Source organism: Monodon monoceros, unplaced genomic scaffold, assembly GCF_005190385.1.
Source record: "Monodon monoceros isolate NGI ecotype Baffin Bay Population unplaced genomic scaffold, NGI_Narwhal_1 Super_Scaffold_6, whole genome shotgun sequence".
Lineage (NCBI taxonomy): Eukaryota > Metazoa > Chordata > Mammalia > Artiodactyla > Monodontidae > Monodon > Monodon monoceros.
Window position 1 is genome coordinate 89,359,247 of NW_021703783.1, and position 8,655 is coordinate 89,367,901.

An 8,655-nucleotide genomic window follows, 5' to 3' on the forward strand; every position below is an offset into this window, starting at 1 on the left:
AGTGTGGCGGGGGAGAGGAGGGAGAGGGGTCTCCTCTTATCTTGGGGTGAGGGAGGGCTCCCCCCCCTCCACACACACACAAGAGGAAAGGGCAGGGCAGCTCAGGTTCAGAGCTGATGGGTTACAGGGCCTCGTTCCGCAGCCCAGAGGGTGCAGTGTCTCCAACAGGGTCCACAGAAAGAAGGTGGCCGAGTGCAGCCAGGACACAGGTCCCCCGGGTTGGGGTTCTGGCGAGCACACAACCCAACTTCTCCCAGACAGGACATTTCTCCAAGCCCTTTCCCCCTTTCCACCAAGATGTAACAATGAAAAGAAAGAGCACTGGATTAAGAGCCAGGGACCTGAGTCTCCAGACTCACTCTGAAACTAACTCCCACATAATCTTGGGTGAGTTCCCTCCCCTCTCTGGGCCTCCATTTCCACATCGATCAGACCAGGGAGCTGGGCTCCGTTTCCAAGGTCCCCTCTAGCTCCAATGTTCTGAGAGCCAAGGATGATATGTTGCACTCACCTCCAGCCCAGCTTTCCCCCATCTCTCCAGAGGCCTCAGAGATCCTCTGAGATGGAAGAGGAACTTTTTTTTAAATTGAAGTATAGTTGATGTACAATATTCTATGTTACAGGTGTACAGTATAGTGATTCACAATTTTTAAAGGTTATACTCCATTTATAATTATTATAAAATATTGGCTATATTCCCTGTGTTGTACAGTATATCCTTTGTAGCTTATTTTATACCTAACAGTTTGTATCTCTTAATCCCCCACCCCATCTCACCCCTCCCCGCTTCCCTCTCCCCACTGGTAACCACTAGTTTGTTCTCTGTATCTGTGAGTCTGCTTCTTTTCTGTTATATTCACTAGTTTGTTGTATTTTTTTAGACTTCACATATGAGTGATATCATACAGTATTGGTCTTTCCCTGTCTGACTTATTTCTCTTAGCATAAGGCTGTCCAAGTCCATCCATGTTGCTGCAAATGGAAAGATTTTATTTCTTTTTACAGCTGAGTCGTACTCCATTGCATATATACACCACAACTTCTTTATCCATTCATCTGTTGATGGACACCTAGGTTGCTTCCATTTCTTGGCGATTGTAAATAAAGCTGCTATGAACATACTGGGGTGCAGGTACCTTTTTGAATTCGTGTTTTTGGTTTTTTTGGATATATACCCAGGAATACAATTGCTGGGTCATACGGTAGTTCCATTTCTGGTTTTCTAAGAAACCTCCACACGGTTTTCCACAGTGGCTCACCAATTTACATTCCCACCGACAGTGTACAGAGGGCACATGGAAGAGGAATTTGGACAGAGGCTTGGATGGGTGGAGGGAATGTGGCCCCTACAGTCACCTTCTACTAAGCCAAAGTGCTAGCCTGTGGGTGGTTGGCACAGGCAAGAGCACAGGGGAGAGCTGGCCCCTGGTGATGGCACAGAGGTCAAAGCCCAGATATGGCCTCAACGACCCACTTCTCCTTATCCTACCCCGGCATTCCAGGACCCATGGCATTCAAAGCCAGCCTGGCAAGGGAATTGGATGCCAAGTAGAGACTTCTCAGAGCAAAGGTTGGGGGGCTGGGGGGCTGCGGGGCTGGGGAGGGGGAAAGCAGGGGGAAATGTCCCGAGGCTGCTTTGCTCTTGTTTGGATCTGAGACCCACCTGGGAGCTCCATCTGGGAGCACCCTGCCGCCATGGGGTCCTGGGGATGGGGGATGGGCACACGGATACGGAGGAGGCTGGTGGAACTGCCCCACCCTCTTAGGCTGCTTTACTAGTTAAAGTATCTGTGAAGCGAAGGGCCACCTCTCAGGATCCTAAAAGTTAAAATTCTTTATGAATCAGGAGCCTCACAGCATAGACCCTTAGGTTTGAGGCTGTAAAGAACTCTTGGATCAGTGTTTTTCAAACTGCAGGTTGTGACGCACTGGTGGATCTTGAAATTAATTTAGTGAGTCACACTCAGATTTTTTTTTTTTTTTAATTTATTTGGCTGTGTTGGGTCCTAGTTGCGGCACGTGGGATCTTCGTTGCAGCACGAGGGGTCTTTCGCTGCCATAAGCGGGCTTCTCTAGTTGCAGTGCATGGGCTTCTCGGCATGCGGGCTTCTCTCTAGTTGTGGTGCGCAGGCTCCAGAGCACGTGGGCTCGGTAGTTGGGGTGCGTGGGCTTAGTTGCTCCGCGGCATGTGGGATCTTCCCCGACCAGGGATCGAACCCGTGTCCCCTGCATTGGAAGGCAGATTCCTAACCAAGGGACCACCAGGGAAGTCCCTGCACTCGGAATTTAATAATAATAATGATCACACCGATAACAAAATAGAAGAGAAAATATCAGAGTAAGAGTAAATTGTCTCATGAGATTCTTGTTTCAATTTTGGGTGTTGTGCCAGGTTGTGATGTAATGTACATCTTATTCCTGGTCACAGTCAAGAAACCTTGAAAAGCCACTGCCTTAGGTTCCATGTCTAACCCTTTGTTCACCAGCAGGAGAAAGTGAGCTGGCATGCAGGGCTTTTCCCATCTGGCCCCAACCTACCTGCCTCAGCTCCTGGCTCACCCAGGAGAGCTCATGTTCTGGACACACCCCACTGGGGACCCCACCCCAGCAGCTGCATTCATTCACACCTCTGCCTCCTTCAAATTCCCCTTTCTCTCAGCCTGACGCCCAATCCTGGCTTCACCCAGGGAGGCCCTGTTCACAGTTCACATGACACTCCACCGGGCAGGATAACCCCTTCATTGTTGGCAGCCCCATGATTTGCCCCAGCACAGCACTCACCCTCTGTAAATCAACTGGTCCATATTGGGGAGGGGGAGCGGAGCCAGGCGGGGTGGGGGGTGGGAGAGCTTAGCACACTCTGATTTAATGAATGAATGAAATGTTTCCTTTAAAATAAGTGAGGGTATATTGACTGAAGGTTGAATTGCTCTGGGTCTGGGGGTCCTGGTGCAAAGGTTTACTGCTTTTAATAGCCATCCAACAATTTCTGTGCACCTACTAAGCGCCATGCACCGTACAAGCTACTGGGGACACTAGACCAACCGGAGTAAGGCGACTTTCCTTGAGGAATTCATAGTCCAATGTGAGAGACAGGCATGTCAATCACCATCCCAGTGTGATAACAGCCCCAGTAAAGACACATGCAAAGGGACCCCATGGAGCTGATGACTATGTACCAGCATCTAACAGGATGACAAGAGCCACCAGGGAAAGGACTAAAGCAGGTCAGGGTGGGATGGGGGTCTTCCAGGCAAAAGGCAAAAACTCTCCTGCTACTTTGTAGATTCTTTATAGCACCTGACATTTTAAAATAATTTTTTAAACACTGATTTATTGAACTCCTCCACTATACATTACGCTCCAGGAGAGGGGGCTTGGCCGCTGCCGTGCTGTGCCGCTCACCACTGCTGAGCACCATTTCTGGTGCTGCATCCTAGCGAATTAAATAGTTGCTGAATGAACATTCAGGAAACTGCAAATGGCTCAGGTTGACCGGAGAGGAAGTGGTAGGAAAAGGGGCTGAGGGGTCTGTGGGCCCCAGACCACGGGAAAGCTGCCCTGCTAAGGGCTGGGTCTTTCTCCTGCAGGCACAAGGGAGCCCCGTGGAGGGGTTCATAACGGAGACAGGTAGTAAGATTCAGGGTTTAGAAAATTCCTCTAGGGACTTCCATGGTGGTCCAGTGGTTAAGACTCCGTCCTCCCAATGCAGGGGCCCCTGGCCGGGACCTAGATCCCGCAGGCATGCCGCAACTAAGAGCCCTCATGCCACAACTAAAAAAGAGCTCGCAGGCTGCAACTAAGACCCGGCACTGCCAAATAAATAAATAAATACTAAAAAAAAAAAAAGAAAGAAAGAAAAGAAAAGGAAGAAAAAAGAAAATTCCTCTGGCCCCAGTGTGTGGAATGCGTTCCTGGCACCCAGGCGGGCAGGCAAAAAAGCGAATGGAGAAATAACCCAGGCGGGGTGACTTGAGTCTAGAGGCAGCCGAGTGGGGCGCTCTGGCGCGGAGGAATTTGCATGCTGCAGGCGGTGCGCAGCCAAGGCCAAGGCCAATCTGGGCTCCCTGGGGGGGATCAGCGGCTCACGACTCCCCTCTACCCGCTGCACATGGGCAGGAGAAGGCCTCCTCCACTCCGCCAGGCTCAGCGCAGCGGCAGGCGGTCCAGGTCCAACCTCAGGCAGTTAGCACGCTCAGTTTTGCCTCTGCACTCCTTATACTTTCATCTTATTTTTCTCTTTTAAGAAGTCAGTTCACGTTTTAACACATGCATGTATTTTTTAAAATTAATTAATTATTATTTTTTTTTTTGCCTGCGTTGGGTCTTCGTTGCTGCATGCGGGCTTTCTCTAGCTGCGGCGAGCGGAGCGGGAGCTACTCTTCCTTGTGGTGCGCGGGCTTCTCATTGCGGTGGCTTCTCTTACTGCGGAGCACCGGCTCTAGGCCCGCGGGCTTCAGTAGTTGTGGCCCGCGGGCTCTAGAGCGCAGGCTCAGTAGTTGTGGCACACGGGCTTAGTTGCCCCGCGGCATGTGGGATCTTCCCGGACCAGGGCTCGAACCCGTGTCCCCTACGATGGCAGGCGGATTCTTAACCACTGAGCCACCAGGGAAGACCACATGCATGGATTTTTAAAGTGAACATTAGATGAATGTATGAAGGATTATTGTACTATTATTCTCTATGCCCCTGTATGTGTGAACATTTTCATACTAAAAACATTAAGCAAATATGTCACCATCATGTATATATGGAAAGCCAAGTGCCATAAATAGTCATTCTAAACTCTCAATGGAAACTCTTAAATCATCGTCACACACACACATACATACACAAGTCACGTGTTTAAATTTACCTAGCTCCTATCTCTTGCCCAAGGCTCCCAGTCTGAGACCTGTCTTTCCTTTGCTAAAAAGAGAGATTGCTAAAGTGTTAGAGAAATCTGGCAAAACCCTCCTTGACGCTAACCAGGATTTACTGCAACGTGCAAAAGAAGCACCTCGTTGTTTTTAAAAACTGCACCCATACTCCCTAACACTGGCAAACAAGTCCAAGGGCTAAGGCTGAACTCAGAGTCACAGACACCGGGGTTCGGGTTACCTGCGACCCTCGGGGACGCGAAGCCAGTAAGCAATGTAGCTATATTCGAACCCAAGTCGTGTGGTTCTTGAGTGTTGGCTCTTACTGAGCCATTCCATGCAAATTGGCGGAGGCCACTGACTTTTTAAACGTTGAGTTCCTTGCCAGGCACTCAACAGGCGCCCGGTGTGCTGGGCCGTCCTTGAAAGGAGGCTGATTTCCTCCCACCCCACGCGGGCTTTCAGGTAGCCCAGCACTACCCTCTTCCCCAACTTTCTGCCTCAACCACTCCTGCCCGCTTGCTCCGCGGGTCCAAGACTCCGGCGAGCGGGACGGAGCCGGTGCAGGTGCTCGGGACCCGGGCCTGGGCCGGGTGTGGCCGGGGTTTGTGCGCGCCCCAAAGGGAGCCGGCGCCCCAGGGTAGCCGCCCCCGGCGGCAAGGCGAGGCGAGGCGGGGCGACGCTTCCCGGCAGTAAGGCGCTGAGGGGCGCGGCCTTGGAAGGTTGCCCCCGGCGGGCTAGCTGCAACGAGAGGCCGGCAGACGAACGCAGGTGACGACAGCTCCTGCAACTGGGCGCTCGACCCGCGCTCACCTTATATGGGCAGGCGCGGCGCGGCGCGGCGCGGGCGGGGCCGGGACGGCGCGGGCGGGGCGGGGCGTCCTACCCTGCGGGCCCCGCCCGTAAGTCAAAAGAACCTCTGCGGGAAACTTTCCTGCAAGGGTGGGCCCATGCAGTGATGCCCCCTGGTGCCCAGAGTCCCTTTCAGGACTCCCCCCGCGCCCGTCTCCAGGCTGAGACCAGCGCCGGCCCCGTCTCACACGGGCTGAACTTGACTGACTCCCTTTGTGATTGTGGGCGGGCTTCTTCACCTCAACGCGGTCGCAGGTCCTTACTGGGGTACCTGGGGGCGACGGGAGTAGCTTTAGTGACCGCATCTTGGAGCGCTCACTCACCGGGTCTTAGAGTCAGATGGTGCGCCTTCCCGGCCGGGTCTGTCCCAAGTGGATGCCTTTCCTAACTCGCACTAAGGAAGTCTCTGTAACCCCGGGCTCAGCCTAGGGCCTGGCTAAACATTAGCCATTGATTCATCGGAAGCGTTTGGTTGACTGAGCCCTTCCTGGTGGGACAGGCCTCCAAACCTAAGAGGAAGTGTCCAGCATCAGTCAGCCCGCTGGTTCCCTGACCTCCTGTCTTCTCCCTCCACCTGCTCCTCACTGCCCAGATCATTTTACCACCCTAATCTGTCCAGTTGCTCTTTACAGCCCTTCACAGACGCCCAGGCGCCCACAGGCTGTGTTGAAAGGGGAGCAAAATATACCACCCCAAAATATGGTATATGAAACATGAGAGAAGCTCTGAAAACTGAGTGTAAGTTACCTTTTTGGAAGAAAAATTTACATTTATAAGGGAAATCTCTATTTGTAAGGGTGTCTCCCTCTCTGTACCAGGGAGAGTAGGATGGCTCTTAATCTCTAGAAACTCTTATCCAGGGAGAAGGTAAGGACTTAAATCTGCATAACAACCTTACCTGCCTTTACTGTGCTTTTCATGGTCACCTCCCATAACTGACTCTCAGCCCCAACATTTTTTTTTTAATTTAATGAGCTTATATCAAAAAATTAGGTGGTCATTTTACATTTAAGGAATAAAAATTAAAAAAAAAAAACCAATACAGAGAGTAAGGGGATTTTAACCAAGTTTACATTTCTTTTTGCTATGGTTTTTAACAATTCATCTCATCATATTGCAATGTGCAGATGCATTTGCAGTACCCATTACAATCATGAAACTAAATTTAAGGAAGTACATTGTTACTAATGGCCCTCAGAGGAAACTGATTTACCTTCTATTAAAAACTCTACAGTGTATAAGCATTATGCAATAATGCTACTTAACCACCATTTTTCACAAGAACCATCACCAAAGTTTTCTGGAAATGAGCCCACAAAAGAATTAAATATTTAAAAGGTGAAATGTTCCTTATTTTAACTTTAGCAAGATCTTTCTTTTTCATTGTTAAGAAACACTTAAGAGTTTTGGGGGTTTTTTTTTGCAGAACGTGGGCCTCTCACTGTTGTGGCCTCTCCCGTTGCGGAGCACAGGCTCCGGACGCGCAGGCTCAGCGGCCATGGCTCACGGGCGCAGCCGCTCCGCGGCATGTGGGATCTTCCCGGACCGAGGCACGAACCCGTGTCCCCTGCGTCGGCGGGCGGACTCTCAACCACTGCGCCACCAGGGAAGCCCACACTTCAAGAGTTTTAAAGCAAAGGCTGTTAAGAGTAGAGTCCAGATGGCTAAAACCGTAATCCTGAGTTCAAACTTACACATACGTCTTTTGTAAATAGTTCTCAATGAAATATTCTCTCTCCCCAGCCCCTTGCCCCTAATCTTGAATCTTTTCTTTCGCAACTTTGGTCAAGAGTAGAAATATAACCAGGCAGATGTATATGCCATACAGCAAGACTGGTCAAGCCCAACAAATGAGTTTGAGTTTTAGAAATAGAAAGCAATTAAAATGTACTCAAAGTTACATTAAGAAAAGCTTTCCCTGGGTAATATTGAAACAGTCACAAAGGTTACGAAAATACTGATATCAAAGTGTGAATGATTACAATGTTAAAATAGACAAAAACTACCGTACAAGAGCCTCTTTTAAAATGAAAAATAAAGAACACAACACACATACGAGTAACGACTCTTTTCCTGTTCTACTCAAGAATCTGAGTCTTTATATTCATAGGGTTGGTTGTGTTGACATCTAGTAGAGTTTCTTATGACATCTGACAGAGTCTCATTCCAATTTCAGATGGCGGCTCTCCTCTAAGGAACCTCTTGGTTTCGGTCACATCTTGGTCACTGTACAATTTCAAAGTAGTGCAGTATCGCCATGATGTGCTGAGACGTGAAGACATATCCCATGTATAGTGCCATCCCCACATGGAATCCAGCATGGAATTGAACACAGTCCACTCCCAGGGCTCCAGCATGTACAGTGCCATGACCGGCAGCTACTGGTAGTAGAACCAGGACATCTGCTTCCAGGCCCGCACCAGCGCCATCCCTGCCACGCACCTCCCGTGTTGCAGCCAGTCGTCAGTCTGTCCGGCCAGAAGAGTTACTCAGTTTCCTGGGAATCTCCCACGTATACAGAAGGTATACATGTTACTAAACTTTTGTTCGTTTTTCTCCTGTTAATCTGTCTTATGTCAATGCATTTCCCTGGAGGCATCGTGCTGTTCCATGCTTCCCTCCAAGAAAACCCTTCCTTTGCACACACTCAGACATATGCTTATCCTTCAAAAAGGTACCTCTTAATGTCCTCCCCCGACTTCTCTACTGATTACTTAATCTTTCTGAGCTTCGACGTCTTCATCCGCAAAATGAGGATAAATTAACGCTCACCTCACTATGTTACTGTGAGGGTCCGATGAGTTAATGTCCGTACCACGCTCAAGACAGTGTGTTGAACAAATTCATCTGACTATGTTCACCCACGCTCGTGCTCCGAGTTCCATGAGAGCTGGGCTCTTCTCTCTCCGCCGTGCATATCCTGCGCCTGGCACAGGTGCTGATT

At 50.0% G+C, this 8,655-nt stretch overlaps 1 pseudogene; it reads right to left on the reverse strand.

Annotated features, from left to right (window-relative positions):
• Positions 1-7,934: 7,934 nt before the first annotated feature.
• On the reverse strand, positions 7,935-8,143 carry LOC114885053 (annotated as a pseudogene).
• Between the last annotated feature and the right edge of the window lie 512 nt (positions 8,144-8,655).